Source organism: Macaca thibetana, chromosome 20 (assembly GCF_024542745.1).
Source record: "Macaca thibetana thibetana isolate TM-01 chromosome 20, ASM2454274v1, whole genome shotgun sequence".
Taxonomy (NCBI): Eukaryota; Metazoa; Chordata; class Mammalia; order Primates; family Cercopithecidae; genus Macaca; species Macaca thibetana.
The window spans coordinates 32003138-32030085 of NC_065597.1; the positions used below are offsets into that span (position 1 = coordinate 32003138).

Below are 26948 nucleotides of genomic sequence, written 5' to 3' on the forward strand. Positions count from 1 at the left end.
AGTGATCTGGGGTGTGGTTCACTGACACAGGCATTCCCAGGGAGACTGAGCCACGAGGTGGATGAACAGCATGGTGTCCACCCAACCTGGCCCAGACCCTGACACCGAGGATGGTGACGCTGTCGTGAGCCTCCCTCTGAGCTGCCCTCAAGTGGTCTGCAGCCCCCTAGCCAGTACCCCGGCAGCTGTGTTTCCACCCCCTCCTGTCCCTGCGAGGCAGCGGGTCCCAGCCCACTGTGTGCACTGGACTCTACAGGGGCCCGGCCCCCTCCCTGCCGTCCCCACGCTGGCCTTCCCACGTCAGAACTCAGTGGGAAGTTCCAGGCGCCTGACCACCCCGGATGTGTCAGAGGCAGAGCCCTGTGGCGCCCACCCGTGTCCGGCTCCTGTGCTGCGAGCTGGGAACCTCTGTGGGCCTCGGCTTCCCGGTCTGGAAAGTGGGGCAACAGCGGTGCCTTCAGGGCTGCCGTGAGGATCGAGTGCAGGGCCTGGGTGCCTCTCACTGCATGTGATTGTGCCCCCGCCTGGTATGGAGTAAGCTGTTCCATCAATACCTGCCCAGGGAATGGGCACCAGAGGACGGGCACTTTTTGTCCTGTAAGTGAAGTGGTGGCAAAGTCACCGTCTGGCATAGACGAATTGTAGAGTTTGGGTCCCTACCGTCCCCAGGGGCCTGGGGCCAGCCTGGGAGGTGACATCTGTCGCCTGGACGTGGATTTCTACGAACAGTGGATGTTGTCTGCGGTAACAGCCAGGCAACGTTCCAGTGGCTTCCGGAGGGTCTTTAGCAACAACGACCCCCCTCCTCTGCACACAGCGTGGGAGGCAGAGGTGAGGCTGGCCAGAGGTGCAGGACGAGAGCAGCTGAGATGAGGTTGGCTCTGGGGCTCTGTGACCCAGGCAGGGCAGAGGTCAAGTTCTCCCACCTGTGCCCTGACCCCAGATGGACCCCAGGGCCTGTGTCCAGGAGGGCTTTTGCACCTACAGTGCTAACCCTGAGTCATGACCGAGCTCTCAGCCACCAGATCCCCCAGCCCCTTGGGGGTGCTCAGGTGCTCTAAGAATGTGGCCTGGCAGGCTGGGGACGGGGACGGACGGCACAGGCAAAGGAACGCCCAGGCAGGGCTAGACAGGGGCTGGGCGGGGCTGGACAGGGGCCTGGAGACACTCGATGCAGTTCACCATCAGACTGGCTCCCTGCATGACCTGTGGAGTGACTGTACCTCTCCCGGCACTGGAGATGGGGAACGCTACACAGCCCTCGTGGGTGTTATAGGGACACAACAGTGCGTGTAATCCCCAGCGCTGTCATAGGCTGTAAGAACCATTCCGTGACCCTCTGAGAGGAGAGACGGGCCACAGGCAGGCAGTGCAGCAAGTGCCGGCCGGGAGAGCAGCCCCACGGAGACGCCGATGCCTTCACCTGTGGCACCACTAACAAGGTCCTGCTGCTCCCTCCATGCTGGGTCCGAACACCCGCGGGGCACACACAGCACTGGGGCACGCTGAAGTTGTTCCTGCTCCCTCCCTGCCTGGGAAGGAAATCAGATCCACTTAATTCAACCACCATCCTTCCACCCTGGCACTGTGGGAGGCTGAGGATGAATCAGAAAACCCCAAAGTCAACCTGCGAACGGTGCAGCAGGGGAGGGGGAGGCCAGCAGAGAGCCCCAAGATGGTTCCAGAAGCTAGCAGGAAAATGCCTCACCCATCTCACACCCTCCCCACCACCCCAGACGTGGCAGCAGCGAGGCCCAGCCCTCCCTGGTGCAGCCCTGAGGGCTGGGATCTTGGGGATTAGTGACCCGGCCTGCCCGCAGCGTCTCCAGATCCTCACGTAGGGAGAAAAATTAATTTCTTCCAGTCATGCAGAAATGAAAATACGTGGAGCCAAACCAGAGAGATTTCCTGGAGGTGGTAACTGAATTACACGGATAGAGGGCGGCAGGGGAAGAGCACAGGGGGGCTCGGGCGGCTGGCGTGTGCGCAGCCCCGGAGGGTTCTGGAAGGAGATGTCTGGGGAAAGCCCTCCCGCTCACGGGCCCTGGCTTCACAGGTGGCGACAGCGTGGCCCCAGCACCACGAACCACTCATGTGAACTTCCCTTCTCCCCTGTCGCTAGAGGATCCCAGCACATCCCAGGAGAGATGGAGCCTGCCGGAAGACTGATCCTCATGCCATACTCTCTGCCCTCCCTGAGCCCCAATCTCGGGTGGAGGCCACATCTGTTCCTCCTGCTCTGGGCGCTTCTTCCTTTCTGTTTCCCTTCCAGTGTGGAAGTGACCACTTGCCCAGCAGGACAGTCCCAAACAGCATGGCTTTTCCAGGCACGGTGCTGTCGGCACACTGAACAGGACCCTCCCCGCAGCTCCAGCGTGCACAGCATCCGCCTGTCTGGCCCCCGTGGAAGTTTCTGACTCCCAACGCCCAGACTGGAGCCGGGGCAAAGGACGCAGCCCAACCCCAGAGGCACACAGAGCCAGCCCTCCACGGATGAGCGTGCCCAGGAACTGTGGGCTGGGCCTTCCTGCCTCCTCCCCTGCCGGGAATGCGATGCCAGGGGCAGGTGAGGGTCGGACACGCTCAGGCCCAGCCCTCACCCCTTCAGGTCTGGGGGACACAGTGGAGTCCCAGTCTCAAGAAGTTTCCCCAACCTCGCAGCAACTTGAGCAATGCCACGCACCGAATAACTGGCCCCCGCCCCTTATCCCCGGCCGACCCGTCCTCCGAGGTGGCTGCCCTGGGAACCTCCTGTTCCTGGTCCAGGAGAGGAAACGCACACCCGGGCCGGACGCACAGAAGCCGCACCCTGGCCGGAGCCACAAGCCTGACAGCTACCGACCAGCCCCCACCCACGGGAGCACGCGACGTGCTCTTTTCAAAGGAAACGTTTTTCTTCCTGGGCCCTGGAATGGGCCTAAGTCAGCCGGCCTCAGCCCACAGGGTGAAGGGGTGGGCACAGCCCGGCCGCGGCCCCAGCACACACAGGGCGGGAGCGGGGGCGGGGTGCGCCAGCCCCGCAGTGTGTTCGGAGCCCAGCGGCTCTGAGTCGCCGCCACCAGCCTGGCCGCCTTCTGCTCCACGTAAGTGAAGTCAGCCGTCTAGGGCTGCGTTTCCAGCCATCTGTCCCTCCACAGAGGCTCACACCTCCCTCCCCGCTGTTCCCACAGCCTGGCTCCGGGCCTGCCCAACACAGATGGACGCTTCCCAAAGGCTGTGCGCGCCATCGCTGCCACCGGGCTGTGCCGAGGCCTGCGGCCGTCAGGACCCCAGAGACGGCGCGCCAGGCAGGGTCCAGGCCCCCCAGCGCGGACCACCCTGAGCCCGCCGGGCAGCGCCGGGGACCCGGGCGGGAGAGGGAGGGGCTGGAGGGAGCTCCGGACCCTCCTTCCCAGCCCGGCCGCCGGCACCTCGGCCTCTCCCAGGGCCGCCCTCGGCCTCCCCACTCCCGAGTCCCCGTCACGCGGGCCGCGGGGCCTTTGTTAGGAAAACCGGGCGGCCCCAGGGGAGCCCGCGGGACTTCCAGCGCCCGGGCGCGTCGTTTCCCCCTGAAGTTTCACCGCAGCCCCCGCAGGTCAGGCTCCGCTCACAGGGGGCTGCGCTCAGCCCGGATGGGTGGGCGCTGGGCGGGCTGGCTCCACCCTGCCGTGGGCACCAACTTTGAAAACGGCCCGTGCGCTCCACTCGGCTGCGGCGCAGATCCGGGAACGGCAGCCGCGGGCGGAGTCGGGGGAGAGCGGCGGCGGCGCGCGGGGCGGACGCGGCACTTACGGTCGGGGGTCCGGGGGTTCCGGGGGGCGGCGGACGGCGCACACTCGTGACCCGGTCCGGGAGTAGCTGCTCCTTCCAGCTCGGTCCCCACCTCCGCGACTCGGGGGCGGCTGCGCGCCGTCTTCTGGCGCCGCACCGGGCTCAGGCGCGCGGCGGGGCTGGGGCGCGCGGGGCGGCCGCCTGGGCCATGCCGGGGACTCGGCTCCGGCCACCCCGCGCGGGAACAAAGCGCGCACCCCGCGCCGGGCGGTCTCCGGCCTCCGCGGCCCGCGCCGGGTCCAGCCGCCGCGCCTGTGGCTCCAACGCCGCGCGCTCGCCCGAGTCTCACGGGGCCCCGCGGCCCCCGCCCCGCGCGCTCCGCCTCCGCCTCCTGCCCCCCGCCGCCGCCGCTGCGCCACCTGCCTCCCGCCCGGCGCCCATCGCGCTCAGCTCCGCCCCGGGGCGCCGGCCTGGAGAGGGGCTCCCCGCTGCCGAGAGCCGCCCCCAACGCCTCCGCCACCGGGGCGCGCCCTAAGAACTGGCCGTGGGGGCCAGGGCTGTGCGGAGCACCGGGCGCGGGGAGGGGGTGGGGGCGCGGGGAGGGGGAGGGGGAGGGGGGGGGGGGGGGGGGGGGGGGGGCGGGGGGGGGGCGGGGGGGGGGGGGGGGGCGCGGGGAGGGGGGGGGAGGGGGGCGAGGGGCGCGCGGCCTCCTGCGGGGGGCGGCGCTGGGGGGCGCAGGCGGGGGCACGCGTAGAGGTTGCGGGGCGCGGGCGCCGTGGAGGGGGCGCGGCTCTGGGGGGCGGCCCCCGCCTGCGCCCACCCTCTCCCCCTCCGCAGGCCGCACACACCCACCTCGCAGCAGTCGGTGGCCGCGGGTCTCGCAGCTTTAGAGCCGCGGCTTCTGGCGGCCGCGCGGGAGGCTGAACGGGGGTGGGTGGGGGGGGGGGTGGTGGGGGTGGGGGTGAGGGTTGAGGGGGGAGCTGGAGGGGAAAGTCTCTCCTCCGGACGCCGCCTCCCGCCCCGCGCTCGCCCCCCGCCCCGCGCTCGCCCCCCGCGCGGCGCCCGTCCCGGCCGGGGCCACCTCCGCGCGCGGCCGGCAGGGGTCGCGCTCCCCCCGCTCAGCCTCCCGGGCGGGTCCGCTGTGAAGCCCTCGCCCCCCGCTGGCCCCGGGGCCAGGTCATTTGCATACGCTTTGCATTCGTTTGCATATTGTGCGTTTCATGTCCACCTGCAGAAACGGCCCGAGCCGCTGCCCTGGCCTCTCCGCACTTTGCCGGCGGGCCCCCTCGCCCGACCACTTTGCTTTTCCCTAAAGTACTTTGTGGCGTGTATCTGGTGCATTTGCCTGCTTAGTACATTTTCCTAAAATTGGCGCCTTTTCCCTGTTTCCTGCCCTAACTCACACGTGCTCTTATTTCTTAGATACAAGCGGGGGGTGGGGCCCAGAGGTCACCATTAGGAGACAGAAGAAGCCAGAACTTCAGAGCAGCAGAGCCTTGGTTTGCCTCTCATTTCGCATAAATTTTGCATGTGAAGGTCCGAAGTCCCCAGTCCCCTAGTATAAAAGTACAGCAACGTGCGAAACATGGCCCGTTCCAGCTTTGTGCCGCGGGCCTTTTTCCCCCACCCCTCGTCCCTCTCGTGGACTTGGCTCTACCCACCTGAGCTGGCAGAGGAAGGAGACAGAAACCCAGAACGGGGCCTCTGTGAAGGGGAGGACAGCACCCCCGCCTCCTGAAGCCCTTGGGAGTGGTCTGGTCAGCTGGGTCACTAACCACAGCGTGGCCCAGCCAGTTCCTCCAGCTCCTCACTGTGGGGAGTGCTGTGTAAAGCCCGCCAGACTCCGTGAAAATTGTGACACAAACACCGGGCACCTACATTCTCCTGCTTTTCAGACTGTGCTCTAACATGGTGCTTGCCCATGTGGCTCAGCCCAGCCCTTGTGGAGGGCGGCGAGGTCCTGAGCCCACCCCACAGAACAGTGTAAGTCCTCATGCATTGGGTGTGTTGCCTGAGGTTACTGATTTTATGCTAGAAATTTATCCATCCTGGCTCCCTGGCTTCATGGACTCTGAGGCACAGTGGATTTTAAGATGCACCATTATTTTATGTGCCACTAAGAAAGGAAAACATGCTGCCCATACTAATCCTAAAACGCCCCCAGGTTTCAGAGATGTTACAAAGCAACATAAACGTGGCAGTGGGGGCAGGTGGGAGAATTCAGCAGCGAACCACCCAGAAGTCAGTGGGGCTGGGAGCTCAACAATGCCTGCGGCAGCTCTAGCTTCCCACAGGGCCTGGGAGCAGAAGCCGGCCTGGACCTGGGCCGGAAACCCTCACCCAGCACCAGCAGCACGTCTGTGGTCTCAGTTCTCTGGACTGCAGGCTTTGGGTGTTAAGTGACCAGTTGAGGTGTCTCTGACTTACAGGGTGCTCACAACCATTTGAGGAGTGACAGATCTGAAGGCACCGAAGATACCACTGCAGCCATCAGACACCACAACCCAGGCGCTGCTCCCGCCCCACCACAGCCCCTGCTCCCCACTCAGGAGAGCCGCGGTGGCGTGGTAGAGAAGAGAGGGATGTGGCAGGCAGGAGGGCTTCCTTCTGTGCTGTGAGTGGGCCTGCCCGATGCCTAGCCCAGCGGTCACAGGGTGGTCAGATGCTCTTGGCAGTAGCCGGCACAGAGCTGGGCACCGTCTCTGCATTTCCCCCTGTGCTGCACGGATGCTTCCGGAACACCCATTTTACAGGTGGAGAGGCTGAGCCTCTCAGCCACACGGACCTCCTGCTGCCTTATCCCAGGACTGGTTTCTTGCCCTGGATGCGGCCGAGTCACAGCTCCTGGGCATTTCGAGGGGACATTGAAGGAGGAGACTCCCAGCCCTGTGTGAAAGATGTCTGCAGTCTGTCCGACAAGGCCAGCGTCACCTGTGCGGGAGGTAGACCACGGGTGAACAGGACCTTAGAGGGCCACACTCAGGGTTCGGGAGGAGGCAGAGCACTGGAGGAGGGAACTCGAGGGTGCTCCCACGGAGCCCCAGTCTGTCACTGTCTATAGAGGCAAGAGCTCACTTCACTTAAAAGAAACCGCTTTGGCCGGGCGCAGTGGCTCAAGCCTATAATCCCAGCACTTTGGGAGGCCCAGACGGGCGGATCACGAGGTCAGGAGATCGAGACCATCCTGGCTAACACGGTGAAACCCCGTCTCTACTAAAAAAAGAAATAAAAAACTAGCTGGGCGACGTGGCGGGTACCTGTAGTCCCAGCTACTCAGGAGGCTGAAGCAGGAGAATGGCGTAAACCCAGAAGGCGGAGCTTGCAGTGAGCTGAGATCCGGCCACTGCACTCCAGCCTGGGCGGCAGAGTGAGACTCCGTCTCAAAAAAAAAAAAAAGAAACCGCTTCCCCTCCTCATGGCATGACAGCCTTTCCGAGTAAAGTTGACTCCCCACCACCATCTAGTACCCCAATCACACACCCATGGCAACTCCGGGAAGACCATGCCTGGCTCTAGGGCCCGCGGCGCACAGCGGGGCAGCCCCAGCTTTGCTGACCTGTGCTGGGTGCGCCTCTGAGGCCCCACCCTGCTGCTCTCAGAAAAAAAACCCAACCTTCTGTCCTGCCAACTGCACTTCTGGCCATCCTGATCCCCCTCCCCAAAGGGCAGCACCCACATCTGATGTCCCTCTCAACTGCTCAACAGTGCCCAGCTCAAGATTTGGATAAAGACGCAGTTTATAAATACTTGCCACAGGCATCCCTGCGGTATGTCACTTCCCCGCAGTCATGGCCCCTTCTGACACCAGGTAAGACTCGCTGTCTGAGGGGCCCTGGCCAAGGGGCAGGCGCTAGGCCCTCTCATGTACCCTCCGTGGCCCTGGGAGGTAGGTCCTGCCACCAGCCTTGTTTGCTGGAGGAGAACACCGGGACCCAGAAAGCTTGGGTAATCGCAGGTCACAGGCTGTTCTTTGGCAGAGCTGGGGTCCTGCCAGGCCAGCATGGTCCGGGGGAGGCCAGGCCATCACCATTGCTGACCTTCAGAAAATAGTTCTGAGCGCTGTAGACTCCCTCAAACATTTTCTGTTATAACTAAAAATCTGCAACAAAAGTTTAGATAGCTGCCAAGAATAGAAAGTCTGATGTGCTATAGGTATAGATATTTTAAAATCAGTGGGTGGCTAATGGATTCTAGATACCATAGCAATTTGATAGCCACTGTTGTTCATCAAAAATGTCTGAATAAACTTGCTTTTTTTTTTTTTTTTTGAGACAGAGTCTCGCTCAGTCGCCCAGGCTGGAGTGCAGTGGCGAGATCTCGGCTCACTGCAAGCTCCGCCTCCTGAGTTCTCGCCATTCTTCTGCCTCAGCCTCCCAAGTAGCTGGGACTACAGGCGCCCGCCACTACGCCCGGCTAATTTTTTTTTTGTATTTTTAGTAGAGACGGGGTTTCACCATGTTGGCCTGGATGGTCTCGATCTCCTGACCTCGTGATCCACCCATCTCGGCCTCCCAAAGTGCTGGGATTACAGGTGTGAGCCACCGCGCCCGGCCTAAACTTTCTTAAACACCTGCATTTTCTCTCAGCTCCCTACCTAAAACAGTGAGCTTTTAAATATAACACCAAAAGTATGATGTATAAAATAAAAATTTGGTAAGTTGGATTTCATTAAAATTTAATACTTCGGCAAAAGACACTATGAAGAGAATGGAAAGACAAGCCAGACACTGGGAGAAAATATTTGGGCAACACATATCTGATAAACGACCATTATCTAAAATATACAAAGAATTCTTAAAACCAACCATAAGAAAACAAACAGCCCAATTAAAAATGAGCAAAAGATCTGAATAGACATCAGAGAAGAAGATCTGGCAAATAAGCATATGAAATGATGCCCAGCGGCCTTGCCACTAGGGAGTGTGTCAGCAAAGCCACAAGAGGCCACGACTCGCCTGTTAGAATAACTAAAACTCAACACACCGACAACCCCAGATGCCGGTGAGGGTGAGGATGAGGATGTGGAGCAACGGGAGCTGTCATTCATTGCCGACGGGAATGCACAATGGTACAGCCCTTTGGAAGACAGTTTGACCGTTTCTTATGAAACTACACACTCTTACCATGCGACCCAGCATTCGCGTTTCTTGGTATTTACCCAAATGAGTTAAAAACTTATGTCCCCACAAAATCCTGCATATCAGTGTTTATAGAAGTTTCATTCGTATTTGCCAAAACTTAGAAGCCACTGAGACAGCCTTCAATAGGTGAAGAGATAAAATACTGTGGCATACGCAGGCAATAGAATATTATCCATGACAAAAAGTAGTGAGCTGTCAAGCTATGGAAAGTGAACACTGATGACCGGGTGTGGTGGCTCACACCTGTAATCCCAGCACTTTGGGAGGCCAAGGGAGGTGAATGACCTGAGGTCAGGAGTTCAGGGGTGAATCACCTAAGGTCAGGAGTTCGAGACCAGCCTGGCCAACATGGCAAAACCCCATCTCTACTAAAAATACAAAACTTAGCTGGGCATGGTGGCAGCATCTGTAATCCCAGCTACTTGGGAGGCTGAGACAAGAAAATCACTTGAACCCAGGAGGCAGAGGTTGCAGTGGCAGTGAGCCGAGATTGCGCCACTGTACTCCATCCTGGGCGACAGAGCAAGACTCCATCTCAAAAAGAAAAAAAAAATGAATTTTGCTAAGAAGTCAGTCCGAAAAGGCTACGTACTGTGTGATTCCAACTCAACAGCATTCAGGAAAATGTAAAATAATGGAAATAGTAAAAAGATCTGTGGTTTTCAGGCGGCTATAGAATAGGGAAGGTTGAGTAGGGAAAGCACAGGGGTTTGTTTGTTTGTTGAGACGGAGTGTTGCTCTGTCGCCCAGGCTGGAGTGCAGTGGCACGATCTCGGCTCACTGCAACCTCTGCCTCCTGGGTTCAAGTGATTCTCCTGCCTCAGCCTCCTGAGTAGCTGGGATTACAGGCACCCGCCACCACGCCTGGCTAATTTTTGTATTTTTAGTAGAGATGGGGTTTCACCGAGTTGGCCAGGCTGGTCTCGAACTCCTGACCTCATGATCTGCCCACCTGAGCCTCCCGAAGTGCTGGGATTACAGACATGAGCCAATGCGTCCAGCTGAGTTTTTGTTTGTTTATTTGTTTGTTTTTAGACAGGGTTTCACTCTGTCGCCCAGGCTGGAGTGCAGTAGTGTGATCACAGCTCACTGCATCCTTTGACCTCCCAGGCTCAAGCGATCCTCCCGTCTCAGTCCAAGCTAATTTTATTTATTTTTTTGTAGAGACAGGGTTTTGCTGTGTTGCCCAGACTGCACGGAGGATTTTTAGGGCAGTGACACTATTCTGTATGACACTCTAATGGTAGACACAAGTCATATGCTGTCTAGACACACAGAATGTAACACCAAGAGAGAAGCCCAGTGTAAACTGTGGATTTGTCAGTGTTGGTTCATTGGTTGTAACAAAGGTATCACACCAGTGCCAGGTGCAACGCAGAGACCCTCCCCCGGGCCCCCCAGGGAGCGAGCCCGAAAGAGTAATGAGAACTGGGTGCTTTCCGCCCAGTTGTCCTATAAACCCAGAACCACGCTAAAAAATAAAATCTATTAACTTAAAAAATTCAGCAGACAAAAATGAGGGTATCAATAACATTTCATGAGCCGTTTAAAAGACAGACACAAATCGATTCCTCCTCAGCGTCTGAATCTCTACACCACCCCTCTCTCCCTTAATGCCTCCCTCCATTCCACCCAGCCGACTTTCATCCTAATATGTTTTCATGTTTGAAAGTCTTCTGATTCCCCTGTCATACAAAACTATGTACATAATTGGAATGTCAAGATTTAAGCATTTTCCTGCGTTAACATGTATTTCCTGGGCTGGATTATCATGATAATTATTGGTAGTAAATAACCGATACAAAGAATGTGAATGTATTATACATTTTGAGAACTAATAAGGATGCAAAGTAGGCTGGGCTTGGTGGCTCACACCTGTAATCCCAGTGTTTTGGGAGGCCAAGGAAGTAGGATTGCTTGAGCCCAGGAGTTCAAGACTAGCCTGGGCAACATAGCAAGACCTCCTCTCTACAAATAACTAAAAAGTTAGCCAGGTGTGGCGGTGCGTGCACCTGTAGTCCCAGCTACTCAGGAGGCTGGGACAGGGAATTGCTCGAGCCCCAGAGGTTGAGGCTGCAGGGAGCTGTGATCACGCTACTGCACTCCAGCCTGGGTGATGGAGCGAGACCCTGTCTCGAAAATAAAAATAAAGATAGAAAGTAAATTTTTGTTGGAAGGCAGTTCTTAAAAGGAGGGAGGGGCACTTTTTGGTAGCAGTTTGTGTGTTCGTGCATGAATAATACTGCCAGAGAAAGGCAGGGTTTGACATTAATTCCATTCCCGTGGTGGGTGTTTAATGTGAAAGCCAGAGAAGCTTCAGTCCCATAAATAACTCGATCGGAACGGGAGCTGTGTCCTAACCATCTCGCTGTGACCTCCTTCTGAGAGTCAGATGCCACAAGCCACGTGGGGAGTGGTCAAAGTCGTTCTGAATAGCTGTCAGCTGACAAATCGGTTCTGCCCCCCTCAGTTCTGTTTCGTGCAAAGACCAGAAACCAGCAGGTTGCAGCAGAGACACGCTCAGGGCGAGTGGGGAGCTGGGGGCACCAGGCTGGCCCCAGGCAGGGAGATACTGGCCTTTCTTGGGGAACTGGGAGAGGGTGACTGTGCAGGGGTAGCTGGAAAAGGACCCACACTGGCCCAAGCAGATTCTGCCTTGGCCATCAGCCTTGGCCATGTGGTGTGGGCACCGGATAACCCGGCTTTACGTTGCCCACGAGGTCAAGGAGACCCTCCCGGGAGGCAGGGAAGAACCCTAAAGCTGAGGGAGTCCGGGCTCCGGCCAGGAAGGTTCCTTGCCTCAGAGAGTGCCTCTTGGCTCTCGCCCCTGGCTAACATCGGCATCGCTGCTTTTGCAGAATGAGCTTTCCTAATTGTAAAGTGGCTTCATTTACTTACTCGTTTCTTTTTTCCTTCACTCTCCATATCCAATGGAAGGTAAGTTATGGACGCTTTGCCAAACCTCAGTTTTTCCTGTAAAATGGGGCTAAGTGCTGGCTGTCCTAGGCATTTGCAATGTGGCCCAAAGACAAGTTCAGAGTTCTCTCTTGTCTTTGTTGAACTTCACACGAGAAACAGGCCAGGCACAAACAGCTGGAAATCGGAAGCGTCCCGTGGGAAAACCAGCCGGTGCACGTGTGTAAAAGGGAATTGGATGGGATTGAGGTGGTGTTTAAAATCCCTGGAGAAGCACGAACTCCCCAGTAAATGGGGTCAGGACAACTGCCCCATGTGGGAAAAATACATTATATACTCCTTACTTTACTTGGAAAAATAAACTCCACTTGGGTTAAAGAATAAAATGTGAAAAACTAAAACAGTGAAAGGATTAAGAGAAAGAAACGAGCATTTGTATAATACTAGTTTAAAATTAAGGCAGCCGAGAAACTCTGACAAAATTTTAAGAAGCTGGAGAGGTTTGGCCATGTAGGCACGAGCAACTTCCATGTCCTGAAAGAGACAGGCCACCCTGATGAGAGACAGGCTGGGAGCCGGGCGTGGTGGCTCACGTCTGTAATCCCAGCACTTTGGGAGGCCGAGGCGGGCGGATCACTGGAGGTCAGCAGTTCAAAACCAGCCTGGCCAACATGGCGAAACCCTATCTCTACCAAAATACAAAAATTAGCCAGGTGTGATGGTGTGCGCCTGTAGTCCCAGCTATTCGGGAGGCTGAAGCAGGAGAATTGCTTGAACCCAGGGGGCAGAGGTTCCAGTGAGCTGAGATCAAGCCACCTGCACTCCAGCCTGGGTGACAGAGCAAGACTCCATCTCAAAAAAAAAAAAAAAAAAAAAAAAGACGGGCTGGGAGTGGGTGTGGGGACAAACGACAGTGGCCCCAGCACACAAACATTGCTAGAGAGAAGAACAGTACAAGCACTCAAAATAACGCTCAACAAAGTTCATGAGAAGGCAAATCCCACAAGAAGAAAACAAAAGGTGCCAGGCACGGTGGCTCACGTCTGTAATCCTAGCACTTTGGGAGGCTGAGGCAGGCGGATCACTTAAGGTCAGGAGTTCAAGGCCAGCCTGGCCAACATGGCGAAACCCCATCTCTACTAAAATACAAAAATTAGCCGGGCGTGGTGGCGCGTGCCTGTAATCCCAGCTACTCTGGAGGCTGAGGCAGGAGAATCGCTTGAACCCGGGAGGCAGAGGTTGCAGTGAGCCGAGATTGCACTACTGCACTCCAGCCTGGGTGACAGAGCGAGACTCTGTCTAAAAAAATAAAAAGAAAACAAAGGAACGATAGCCCCCGCCACTGTTGAAGTCACACGGCTTCCCTGCTTCTCTTCCTCATGCCTGGCCCCCTCTCCTCCTCTCCCGTCTCTCTTCCCGTCTCTTTTTCTGGATCTGTTTGCGCTTGTTCTGCATTCCCCTGTTCTCCAGGGCAGGAACTACATTGGTCTGTTCACTCCTCGCCTGGACCGGCACCGGCACAGAGGGTCAGGAGTGTTAGCACCTGTCTTCCGGGTCTGCATCCCTCCCTTTGTTTGTTGAGTTACTGTTTGTTCTCATTTCCTCATCACACAGTTCTTCAAGAGGTATCATTATCCGCATTTTATTTTATTTTCACCTTCTTTTCTGTTACCTATATGTTTGAATTTTTCTATAAGTATTTTTGTTTTATCTTTGCTTTTTTCAATTAAAAAATCAGTTTTAAAACTGCACCTGCAGTACAAAATCGGCGTGGCTGCTGGGTTTGTTGCCATTCCCTCCCCTTGGGTCTGTGGCTTCTCAGCCCCAGCTCGGGTCAGACCTGCTGCCATGGCCCCAGGGTGGGCACAGGGCTCAGAGCTCAGAGGACAGTCACGCAGGCAGCCGCGGCCCCAGCGATTGGTCCAGGAGGAGGGCAGGTGACCACACGTGGCCAGTCACAATCCTTCCCCTGGGAGTTTCTGAACTGGAACGGGAGAGGAAGAACTTCTTTGGTCTGCGTGGGAGGCAAGCCCAGAGTGGCCTGGACGGCTGCTGGGAAGAGAGGGTGGGCAGAGCGGCCGAGGGCGTGCTAATGGTTGGGTCTGTGGGTCCTGAAGCCGGTGCCCCTGCCCTTCCTGTAGTTGGGTGCTTGAGCCAGCACAGTCCCAGGTCTCCCTGATGCCTTCGAGCTGGGTTTCTGTCACTTGCGGCTGCAGCATTCTGGCACAGACCCTTGGCAGAGGTGGGTTTGGGTCTCCCCAGCCCCAGCAGCCCCAGGAGGCTGTGAGATCTAAGCCGGAAGCTGCTCTGGGCACCTGAGTGCTGAGAGCCTGAGTGATGGGAACAGGCCTGCTGCTGTGCAAGGGCAAAGCGACTCATTTTTCTCAGCCAGAGACCAGGCCCCAGGGTGGACAGTCTCCAAACCGCACGCATCCCCGGCACTGACAAAGCCGTCTATCATCACTGGAGCGAGGGCACCCAGGGAGGCTCTGCCAGGCCACGGGGTGAGGGAGCTGCCTCCCTCCAATCCTTTTCCTGCGGGGCACTGAGACGGCTTTCAGCAAGACAAATCCGGCTGTGCCACTCCCTGCCCGAGAGAGAGTCTCAGCTCCCGCGCATGGGATGCTGCTGCTCACCCCCACCGCCTCTCTGAGCTCCGGCCTCACAGGCACACGCCGCCCATCTGCCCGGAACCTTCTGCCCACAGACTCCTCTCAGCCTCAGGTCCCGCTGAGTGGCCATTCCTGCTGGGAGGCAGGAATTCCCTGATCGGCCCTTCCTGAGTCCGGGACAGACGCCTCCCGTCCCCCCAGGATAGCCCCTTCACAATTGTTCACAGGTCTCTGTGTTCTCCTTGAACAAGTATTTGGCGGACCCCCTGGAGCCACAGCCCGAGGCTTCCTGCCCCCGCCCCCGGCACCCTGGGGACGGAATGTCCAGGACCCCACACAGGGCCTGTGTCGAGCGGTGTCATCGGGTTTGCTGCTGAATGAGCAGATGATCTAATGAGTGACCATCCTCACCCACGACAAAAAACGCAACCTGGTCTCCATCTGCCCAATAGATCGGCCCCCAGTCTCGCTGTCCCCAGCAATGACAGAGGAGGAGGAACAAGGAGCGCCGTGCCTGGGCGGAGCCATCGCCTCTGTCCCTCGGCTGGGCTTGTCACACTCAGCCAGACCTGCTCCCGGTGGAAAAGCCGAGGGACTCTTATTTCTGCCTTTGCATCCCTTTCTCACAGGCCCTGCGGGGCTGACAGCCAGTGGTGAGTGGTGAGGGTTGATGGAAGAGGGAAGGAAGGAGTGAGTGTGGGGAGAGCCGGCCAGGCTCCCCACGTCCACCCGGGGCCCTGTCCGAGAAACGCTGTGGCCAGAGGCTGGCAGAGTCCTCAAAATAGTCCCCACAGCTCCCGGCGAAGCCATCCAAAAGGTCCCCGCAGCTCCCGCCCACTCTCGGGACCCTGAGTCTAGGAGATTGGGGTCGAGCAGCGGGTATCAGGGATCTGGGAGGATCGGAATGTACGGGACGTGAGGGCTTCCGGCTCGGGATAGCGCCAGCAGGGGTGGCCGGGACGATGGCGAGGCGAGGTGTCTGCTCCCAGGCTGTGTGTGGCTTGGATGCCAAAGCGCCTTTTGCTGTATTTGGCACCCTGAGACCCTTATGCCTGTCTTTTGAAGGCACAGTTTACTCCCGGGAAAATACACATTTGGGTTTATTTTGCTGCGACTGCATCCCCAGAATCTTCATCATATGTGTTTTCTGGGTTTCTCTTAAGGGGGATGGCTCCACTTCAGATGACTTTGTGGCTGCCGTGGGCCTTGTCACCTGTGTTGTGAGCGACAGAGATGTCCACAGAGCATCTGGGCTCTGCTCCTGCCCTGGGCGATTGAGGGCAGGCGGCCTCTAACAGCTGACACCATGTCAGGACAATGGCCACCGAGCCGGAGGCCCTTTCCTCTGGAGTCCTGGTGCTTCTGGACTCAGGCGTGAATGTACCGTGGCCATGCCTGGGTGTGGTCATGGCCCCTCTACAGCTGCCAGTCAGAGAGCTGCCCAGGAGCTCCCATTCCTCCTCTGAAGACTTCAAATCCCACCACTGACCAAGACAGCCCCCTGGCCACAGTGGGCGCCCCCAGCCACCACGATGGTACCCCAGCTGCTATGGAAAGTCCCCTGACCACAAAGGCACCCTGTCCACCATGATAGGCCGGCCACCCATCTACTCTGACAGCCCCCTGCCGCGACAGCCCTGCCCAAGGCTCCTGACCCCGCCCAAGGCTCCTGACCTCAGCCAAGGATCCTGGCCCCACCCAGGGCTCCTGACCCCGCCCAGGGCTCCCAACCCCCAGGCCTACTGAGTTCCTGCTCCCTGAGGCTTTGGGAAAGAGAGCCTGGAGTTAGCTGTCTGTAGGAGAGCCCTGGAGGGCGGCTGCCTGGCCCCAGCCCCAGAGGCCGTGTAGAGCTTCCAGACAGAATGGCCAGGAAACCTGGGTCGGAGCCCTGTTTACCACACGTGTGACGGAGGGCGAAGACCCGCTTCACGGGAGAATCCCGTGCACACGGAGCTCACGGCCTGTCCCAGGGTGGGCGGGAGACCTTCACCCAGCCACCGGGTCCCTGGGACACAGCGTGTCCACCTGCTTGTCCCCGGGGCTCTCAGGGTTCTCTGCTCTTTGACTGAGCCCAGGGACGACCCTGCTCCCCCAGACTCAGAGCCCAGCAGCTCCTGGAGGGTGGAGGGTGGAGGAACGCAGAGCTTCTACAGGCCTCACAGGCATGGCCCATTTCAGTTCCATGGGTTGGGGCTTCCCAGGAGGGGACATGGAGGCCCAGAAGGCATTTGTCTGGAGTCACACAATCCCATGGCAGAGGGAGGCGAGGCTGGGACCCACAGGCTCTGTCTCCATCACCCCAACCTGCAGCTGCCCCACCTGGCCTGGTGTCTGTTCCTGGAGGACCTGCTGGTGGTGCCCCGGGAGAAAGGCGTTCCAGGCGTGGCCGGCGGGGGGACGGCGGGGGGACTGGCGTCTGCTCCTCGGCTGCCTCCCTGACTGAGTTTTGAACTGGACTGCGTGCCCCCTGCCCTCCCTCCATGCCTGCTCCAGGTAGCGTCACAAGGGCCTGCAGCAGCTGCACCGAGCCCGGCCCCCGGGGTTCTTGGCTGCCCGGCACCCTCTTGTCCACACCGTACTTTGCCAGGGCCTCTTAAATGCAGAGGCTGAACCACAGACGGAGTGGCTCACCCGGAGACTGCAGCAGCCTGAAGTCGGGGCCCTCTACGTCTTCCTCCCGCTCTCCCCCGGAACAAAGCCGCCCTTGGGCTTCAGGCTCCAGAGGCAGCTGCCCAGCAGAATCACCGTCGCGCGGGACTGGTTGCTGGCTCCTCCCCCATCGACCCACTCTCCAGAATCTTCCCTCTCACCAAATGCTCCAGGTGGCTCTAACCTCACAGTCTGGACAGCCAGCTGATGGCCCCAGAGGTTCCCGGTCAGAAGTGCTGCCTTTCCCTGCCCTCAGGACACCCGCATCCCACGCCAGGGCGCCCAGGACGGATGCCACTGCCTTTCAGGGCTAGCAGCAGACATGGCAGAGCTCTCTCTGGGGGGCTCCCACCTGACCCGGGACAACAGTGCTGCTCACACAGCACAAACGGGGTCGGAGCTTGCTCAGAGACCACGGCACCCCTCAGCCCGGGGAGGGTGAAACGGAGGTGACAGCCAGTCCCTCCACCCCCAGGCACGTCACCCTGCTGACCTCCACACCTGTCCTCACTGTACATCTAGGAGGCCCAGAGAGGGTCGGTGGCTCACCTGAGACACACAGCTGTGACGAGACAAGGTTCTCAACAGACTGTCAGCCGAGCACAGATAAACTCAAAAGCAGATGCACGCAGTGGAATACTATTCAGACATAAGAAGAAAGGCAGGTCCGACACACCCTCTAGCGGGATGGACCCAGAAAACACGGGTGAGTGGAAGAGCTGGACACAGGATCCCACTTACACACAACGCCGGAAAAGACAAATCCACAGACGCAGGAAGCAGATGAGTGGTGGGCAGGGCTGAGGGAGGGAACGGGCCTGACTGCCCACAGGCATGGGATTTCTTTTGGGGGAAAATGCTCTAAAACTTGTTAGCAGTGATGGTTGCACACCCCTGTGACTCTGTTAAATGCCACTGACTTGTGTACTTGAGATGGGTGAGTGGTAAGATGTGTGGGTTAAACCTCAACAAGGCTGCTTGAAAGTCATAGTAGACCTGGAACCAAAGCTCCTGTGAGCCGCTCGCACTCCCTCGCTCACAGAGAGGCCACGGAACTTTGTCGGCGCACCGGGCACTAGCGGGATGGGTGTCAAGGCCGTGCATGCCCACGAAGCCATAGGAAGCCTGGTCAGGCTGTCAGAGCCTCAGATGGCACAAGCCTATCCTGAGAGGAAAGGGCCCTGGATGCACGCTGTGGGCGAAGAGGCCTAAAATAGCCCAAAGCTCCCAGGGAGAAGTTGAGGTTGATGTGGTCACTTCGAATGGGGAACTCCTCCAAGAAGGAAAGGAGAAGTTTTATGTGGGGCGGGGGCGTCAGAGTAATGCCAGGTCCTGGTGCAGAGCTCGTGAGTGCCCCACGTCCCCGGACATCACCCACGTGTCGTCTGGAGCAGAAGCCGGCTGGTGGAGAGGCGTCCTCCCCATTCTCAGATGGGGAGACTGAGGCCTGGGTGGGGGCAGGTGGAGAAGCACAGTCGCCACCCAGCAGCCCAGCACTACCTTTGGAGGGAGACAAACTCGCTCCCCCAGGGCCGGGGGCTGGGGGCCTGGGTGTGGCCTTCGGAAGGAGATGAACTTGCTCATGGCCCAGGTCTGTGCCGGCTCTGCTCTTCCCACTGCAGGCTGTGGGTCCTCTGCAGGCCTCTCTCATGCTGCAGACCTGGCTCCCTCAGGGGATGGTCAGAGTGGGACCCTGTACTGCCTTGGCCTCCCTTTTCCCGTTGCCTCCATGGAGCAGGCCTGAGTTCCCAGAGGGCTGATTCCTCTGTGCCCCGACCCCTGGCAGCCCTGTCAGCTGCTCATTCACCCAACAGATGAGTGCTGCATGCCTGGGCTGTGCCACCCCAACCCAGGGCCAGGATTCGGAGGGGAACAGAGAGAAAGCCCCGTCGTCGCGATGCCAAGGTCCCAGCAGCTGGACGGACAACGCCCCTGTTGATTGACGGGCTGAGTCATGTGCCGACGCCCTCACTGGCAGGCACGCCGCATGTGCCAGAGGTTCAGGCCTGGCCTGGGCCCGCCGTGTCCTGGTCTGATACACGCTACACGGACAGTCACACGAGCAGCTGCTGCGGCCATGGACGGGCGGTGGGGACGGGGCATGACGCTGTCGGGGAGCAGAGGGGCCTCCTTGCAGAAGAGAGTTGAAGTAGTCCTGGTGATGACGATGGGCTCCCAGGAGACGCAGAGAGAACACCTGTGCACAGCCAAGGACGGAGAGAACTTGTGGGCACACCTGGGGCTGGAGGCATGTAGGTGTTCAGGGTCTGCGAGGAGGCCCGGGCACTGGGGCAGCACCCAGCGCTTACAGAGCCTGCAGGTCTTGGACAGAGGTGCTGGCACAGGCAGGAGGTGGCATGGGTCACACCACCTGTAAAACCCATGCGCAGTAGAGAATGTTCTAGAAATAAATGTGATGCTGTGATTGCCTGAGAAGGAATCCAGGTGCAGGAGAGGGAGGGTCCCAGGAGAACCCTCCTTTTCCTCCTCCTTCCTCCCAGCTGCTGGGAAAGGTGATGGAGGGAAAATGGGAGCAGGGCAGAGATGGTGTCTGGGATCACTGGAGGAAACGTGGCTCATTGTTTAACAAGATCATTAAACCTGTCATCCCAGCACTTTGGGAGGCCGAGGTGGGCAGATCACCCAAGGTCAGGAGATCGAGACCAGCCTGGCCAACGTAGTGAAACTCCATCTCTACTAAAAATACAAAAATTAGCCGGGTGCGGTGACGGGCGTCTGTAATCCCAGCTATTTGGTGGGAGGCTGAGGCCTGAGAATCACTTGAACACGGGAGATGGAGGCTGCAGTGAGCCAAGACCGCACCACTGCACTCCAGCCTGGGCGACAGAGCCAAATTGTCCAAAAAATAATAATAATAAATTAAAATAAATAAATAAATAAGGTTCCAAGGAAGACGAGTCCATTTCCCTCCGATGATTTTCAGTAGAAAACACGCAGAGATAAGACAAGGTCCTTGATTCCCAGGTCTGTCTGCCCTCCCAGGACAGCCTAGGAGACGTGAGTGATACTGAATGATTCAGGCCTGCACCTGCTGGGCTGGGAGGGCAGGGCACTCGTCTGCCTGAAGCTCTAAGTTCAATGTGGACAGCATCCGTGAAATGGGACCGTGTCACCTGCTCTGCTGAACTCATGGGGCCAGGTGCCAGGTCGACGGGGTCATGGGTGCAGAGGCTGTTTGAAGATAGCAGAGAAGAGGTGAAGAGAGAAGCTTGAAAATCCTGGTGTGAGAAGGGCCTCAGCAGTGTCGCGTTTGAGCACTGTGGATTTGTGGACTGGAACCTACTGGAACGAATCCATTTGTCGCGGAGCATAAAGAGAAGTCAGCCGAGTGAGGCCTCCACAAGAGTCTCAATTTTCCTTATGAAAAGAGGCCGGCCTGGTCTTTGTCCTCTGCCCCTTCTTCCTTCTTCCTGCCTGGAATGCAGACATGATGCCTGGAGCGGGGGCAGCCACTTTGCAGCCAGGAAACCATAAGCAAGAGGATAGTGAAGTTGAAAGAGTAGAAATGCTGGGTACCAGACAGTGTCACTGCGGTGGCCGGAGCCACCTGCCTCTGGGCTTTGGTGATGTAGAAACAAACTTTGTTTACACTCCCATTAGGTTTCCTGTGATTTGCAGCTGAACACAATGCTACTGGCTACAGGAATCAAATCCTGCACGGGGAGAGCTGCCAGATTTTGGAGATGACAAATCCAGAATGCCTGGTTAGATGCCTGGTTAAATGTGAATGTCAGATAAACAGTAACTGATTTTCAGTGTATGTCCCAGGCAATATTTGAGATACGCTTGTACTTTAAGAATTTGTTTATCTGAAATTTGACTATGACTGCAACGCTATTCACGGCTGAAGTCACAGAATCCAGAGACTGTGAGACCTGTCTGAGGCCTTGCTGTGGGCAGGTGGTGGGTGGGGCTCTGCCTTCTGTATTCCCCGGCCTCCCCTTGTTTTCGTCCCGATCTGTTGTCTCTAGAGCTTTCTGAAACCTGCTGTAACAGATGTGTAAAGAAGGGGGCCTGTGAATGCCGCCAGAGTCCGTGAGAGATGGTTCCCAGACGGGAGATGCATGGGGAGTGACGGAACCTTCTGTAGGAACTGACACACGGCACTAGAGATTTCCACTGGATAGTAAACGACACTCAGCCTGGACACTCCCCCTCCATAGTGACCGACACTCAGCCTGGACACTCCCCCTCCATAGTGACCGACACTCAGCCTGGACACTCCCCCTCCATAGTGACTGACAGCCTGGACACTCCCACTCCATAGTGACTGACAGCCTGGACACTCCCACTCCATAGTGACCGACGCTCAGAACTGGACACTCCCCCTCCATAGTGACTGACACTCAGAACTGGACACTCCCCCTCCGTAATGACCGACACTCAGAACTGGACACTCCCCCTCCATAGTGACCGACACTCAGAACTGGACACTCCCCCTCCATAGTGACCGACACTCAGAACTGGACACTCCCCCTCCGTAGTGACCGACACTCAGCCTGGACACTCCCCCTCCGTAGTGACCGACACTCAGCCTGGACACTCCCCCTCCGTAGTGACCGACACTCAGCCTGGACACTCCCACTCCATAGTGACCGACACTCAGCCTGGACACTCCCACTCCATAGTGACCGACACTCAGCCTGGACACTCCCACTCCATAGTGACCGACACTCAGAACTGGACACTCCCCTCCATAGTGACCGACACTCAGAACTGGACACTCCCCCTCCATAGTGACCGACACTCAGCCTGGACACTCCCACTCCATAGTGACCGACACTCAGCCTGGACACTCCCCCTCCATAGTGACCGACACTCAGCCTGGACACTCCCCCTCCATAGTGACCGACACTCAGCGTGGACACTCCCACTCCATAGTGACCGACACTCAGCCTGGACACTCCCACTCCATAGTGACCGACACTCAGAACTGGACACTCCCCCTCCATAGTGACCGACACTCAGCCTGGACACTCCCCCTCCATAGTGACCGACACTCAGCCTGGACACTCCCCCTCCATAGTGACCGACACTCAGCCTGGACACTCCCCCTCCATAGTGACTGACACTCAGCCTGGACACTCCCCCTCCATAGTGACCGACACTCAGAACTGGACACTCCCCCTCCATAGTGACCGACACTCAGCCTGGACACTCCCACTCCATAGTGACCCCGACACTCAGCCTGGACACTCCCACTCCATAGTGACCGACACTCAGAACTGGACACTCCCCCTCCATAGTGACTGACACTCAGCCTGGACACTCCCCCTCCGTATTGACCGACACTCAGCCTGGACACTCCCCCTCCATAGTGATCGACACTCACAACTGGACACTCCCCCTCCATAGTGACCGACACTCAGCCTGGACACTCCCACTCCATAGTGACCGACACTCAGCCTGGACACTCCCACTCCATAGTGACCGACACTCAGAACTGGACACTCCCCCTCCATAGTGACCGACACTCAGAACTGGACACTCCCCCTCCGTAGTGACCGACACTCAGCCTGGACACTCCCCCTCCATAGTGACCGACACTCAGAACTGGACACTCCCCCTCCATAGTGACCGACACTCAGCCTGGACACTCCCACTCCATAGTGACCGACACTCAGCACTGGACACTCCCCCTCCATAGTGACCGACACTCAGAACTGGACACTCCCCCTCCATAGTGACCGACACTCAGCCTGGACACTCCCACTCCATAGTGACCGACACTCAGCCTGGACACTCCCCCTCCATAGTGACCGACACTCAGAACTGGACACTCCCCCTCCATAGTGACCGACACTCAGAACTGGACACTCCCCCTCCGTAGTGACTGACACTCAGCCTGGACACTCCCCCTCCATAGTGACCGACACTCAGCCTGGACACTCCCCCTCCATAGTGACCGACACTCAGCCTGGACACTCCCACTCCATAGTGACCGACACTCAGAACTGGACACTCCCCTCCATAGTGACCGACACTCAGAACTGGACACTCCCCTCCATAGTGACCGACACTCAGAACTGGACACTCCCCCTCCGTAGTGACCGACACTCAGCCTGGACACTCCCACTCCATAGTGACCGACACTCAGCCTGGACACTCCCACTCCATAGTGACCCCGACACTCAGCCTGGACACTCCCACTCCATAGTGACCGACACTCAGAACTGGACACTCCCTTCCTTAGTGACTGACACTCAGCCTGGACACTCCCCCTCCATAGTGACCGACACTCAGCCTGGACACTCCCCCTCCATAGTGACCGAGACTCAGAACTGGACACTCCCCCTCCATAGTGACCGACACTCAGAACTGGACACTCCCCCTCTATAGTGACCGACACTCAGAACTGGACACTCCCCCTCCGTAGTGACCGACACTCAGCCTGGACACTCCCACTCCATAGTGACCGACACTCAGCCTGGACACCCCCCCTCCATAGTGACCGACACTCAGCACTGCACATCCTCACTCCGTAGTGACTGACACTCAGCACTAGAGAATTCCACTGCATACTTGTACTTTTTTACTTTTACAAAAGCATCAGTTGCCAATGGATATTTATTTTCCACAAATAATGTGAGATGCCCTGACCCAGCCTCGAAGGTGAATTCACTTCCCAGGCTGCTGCGTCCACTGTGTCTGCTGCGGCTGCTGGGGTCACTGTCCTGTGGGGGATGCTGAGGCTGCTTCTGTGCGCAGAAGAAAAAGCACTGTGATTCATCAGCCATGCCTGTCATGAGTCCGGAAGAAGCAGCCCAGGGCCCAGGCCACCCTGCACCCCAAGGGCACATGGTGGGGCTGGATCTCCAAAGGGTGCATTTGGGAGGACTGAACACAGATGCCAAGTTCCCTGGACCACGTTTCGGGGGGAGACAGCCACGCAGCCGGAGCCAGTGCCCTCCCACCCAGCACCTCCTGTGGCCCTTGTGGTGCTCGGCACAGCCACAAACATGGGTGTTGTTACATGTTGCCTGTGTGACAACACGGAAGGCAAAGCTTGCTGCTGCTTTCTAGTCTGTCTCCGAGCCCCGGAGATGAGGGTGGGGGCTGACTCTGCACAGCTTCTGAGCACCAACGGGAATACCCAGGTCCACTCAGAAGGGAGCTGGGCACCCCCACCCCGCGTGTCCGAGAACTTTCATTGGCTTGATTTTCACAGGGCCTCCAGGAGGGCACAGGGCACGCCACCCCGCTCTGTGGTTTGCAGAGGGGAGATAACGGAGGTTGGGTCCAGAGCCACATCCCCAGCACCTGAGCTGGGGGAACAGAGTCAGTGCCGGGGCCCCGGGCAGATGTGTAGCTGGGCCTGGCAGGATGCTGGGGGTGCTTCTTCAAATCCGGAGGGGGAACCGGAAGAAGCAGACACAGATGCAGGGCCAGAGGGAGAGAAGTTAGGGCTTGGACAGAGGCTGTAAGGAGTTTCTACCAAAGTCCAGGGGCCATGGGGGAAGGCCAGGGGCGGGCGCTCATCTTCTGCAGGCTTATTCTTCTTTTTTTTTTTTCCAAAAGAAAGTTAAGATCTTTAAAAAATTTGTGATAAACAGAGCATAAAATTTACTATTTTTTGCCACTTTAAAGTGCACAATTCAGTGGTATTTAGTACACTGACAATGTTCTGCAACCAGCGCCTCTGCCTAACTCCAGACACGCCATCACCCCCGCAGTGAATCTTGGCCCCAGGAGCTGTCACTGTCTTCTCCACACCCTCCCCACAGTGACCCCAAATCCATTCTGTCTCTATGGATTTGTTATCCTGGACATTTCATAAAATGGGACCAGACCAGCCAGGCGCGGTGGCTCATGCCTGTAATCCCAGCACTTTGGGAGGCTGAGGCGGGCGGATCACGAGGTCAGGAGATTGAGACTATCCTGGCTAACACCGTGAAACCCCATCTCTGCTAAAAATACAAAAACTTAGCCAAGTGTGGTGGTGGGTGCCCGTGGTCCCAGCTACTCAGGAGGCTGAGGCAAGAGAATGGCGTGAACCCGGGAGGTGGAGCTTGCAGTGAGCCGAGATTGTGCCACTGCACTCCAGCCTGGGCGACAGAGTGAGACTCCGTCTCAAAAAAATAAAAAATAAAAATAAATTAAAACAATTAAAAATGGGACCAGACGGTATGCGGCCTCTTGGCTCTTTCACTTAGTGTAATGTTCTCGGAGCTGAGGCATCACTCTGCCGTGTGCCTCAGGAAGAGATTTTAACGGCATCACGCCTGGATTTCCCTGTTCAGCTGACACCTCGTGAGCCAGGCACGCAGTGGCCCAGGGAGAGCCGTGTTCTGCGACTCAGGGTCCTGCAGATCCTGGAATGCAGAGGCTCGGGTCCGTGCACGCCTAAGGCAGGAGGCGAGGCCTGGCCTGGCCACGCGGCCGTGGGTCCCTCATCCCTCTGAGCCTCTGTCTCCTCGTGGTGACTCAGGGGACCCTGCAGCTGGCTTGCAGCGTATCCTGAGAAACAGTAGAGCTCTGTCTGCAGTGAGGAGAGGACAGAGAGCTTTCTGGGCTCCCAGCCCTGCACCTGTGCAGCAGGTGGCACAGCTCTGCGGTCTACGGGGGTCTTTAAAGGGGCATGCACACAAGACCATCTGCATACCGGGGCCAATTGGCTTAAAGGAATCCATGTGTGGGTCTTCAGCTTCCAGACTGTTCTGCAAACACGGCCTGGGGTCAGCTGTATGCTGCTCCCACCTGCTTTTCCCCCACTTCATGGATTGCCTCTCTCCAGCCTGAGCCTGATTACAGAGCTTCGACCCACCAGTGAAATCCCAGGGCAGGCCCCACGCCCTGCCTGCCTCCTGTTTGGAAGCCACAGACCCAAAGGTGTAAAAAGGCACAATGACTTCCAGCCCTCCTGGTGTCAGCCAGGCTGCCAAGGGCCCAGTGGCCTCTTTTGACTTTTAATTTACTGCTGATGAGGCTTCAGTGAGGGTTAGGGTGCAGGAAACTGAAAAGTCACAAGCTACTTTTTGTTCTGAAGAAAGACTGCCCTTCACTAATTCTCATTCATCGAGTTTCGTGTGGCTTTCCTTCTTCACGGGGTCCTTAATGTCCCTTGTCCCCCTCTGAATCACCTGGGCTGCCCGGCTGTCTCTCTTGTCGAGGAGTAACACACCTTTGACACATGCTTACTGTATGTGTGTGTAAGAACTATGCTTTTACCTTTTGAAAAATATACCTTGATCTTTCCTTCCTGCTTGTTTACTTTTCTATCTTCCCATCCATCTATCCACTCACCCACCCCTCTATCCATCCACCCACTCATCCATCCACCTACTCATCCATCCACCTACTCATCCATCCATCCACCCACCCATCCACCATCTATCCATCCACCCACGCACCGTCTATCCATCTGTCCATCCATCCATCTATCCACTCATCATCCACTCACCATCTATCCACTCATCCAACCACCCATCATCCACCCACCCATCTATCCATCCACCCACTCATCCATCCATCCACCCACCCATCCACCATCTATCCATCCACCTACCCATCTATCCATCTGTCCATCCATCCATCCACTCATCCATCCATCCACTCACCATCTATCCACTCATCCATCCACCCATCCATCCACCTACCCGTCTATCCATCCACCCACTCATCCATCCATCCACCTACCCATCCATCATCTATCTATCCATTCACCCATCTATTCATCCATCTATCTGTCCACCCACCCATCCATCCACTCACCCACCCACCATCTCTCCATCTGTCCATCCATCCATCCATCCACCCACCATCTGTCCACTCATCCATCCACCCATCCATCCATCCACCCATCTATCCATCTGTCTATCCATCCATCCATCCACCCATCCATCCACCCACCCACCATCTA

General features: G+C 57.6%; 2 protein-coding genes across 5 annotated transcripts in view; both read right to left on the minus strand.

Moving 5' to 3' along the window:
- APRT (adenine phosphoribosyltransferase) overlaps positions 1 to 26948 on the minus strand; it is a 187719-nt gene that overhangs the window by 133831 nt on the left and 26940 nt on the right. The window lies entirely within an intron of this gene.
- The window catches only part of CBFA2T3 (CBFA2/RUNX1 partner transcriptional co-repressor 3), a 101701-nt gene that overhangs the window by 61125 nt on the left and 13628 nt on the right, over positions 1 to 26948 (minus strand). The window contains exon 1 of one of the 4 annotated variants that reach the window (XM_050773618.1): positions 4603 to 4665. The exons of 2 other annotated variants lie outside the window; for them this stretch is intronic. The gene's annotated coding sequence lies outside the window, so the exon portion shown is untranslated. Of the gene's footprint in view, positions 1 to 3771; positions 3869 to 4602; positions 4666 to 26948 lie in introns of those variants that run through there. One more of the 4 variants, XM_050773620.1, reaches the window with a different exon arrangement.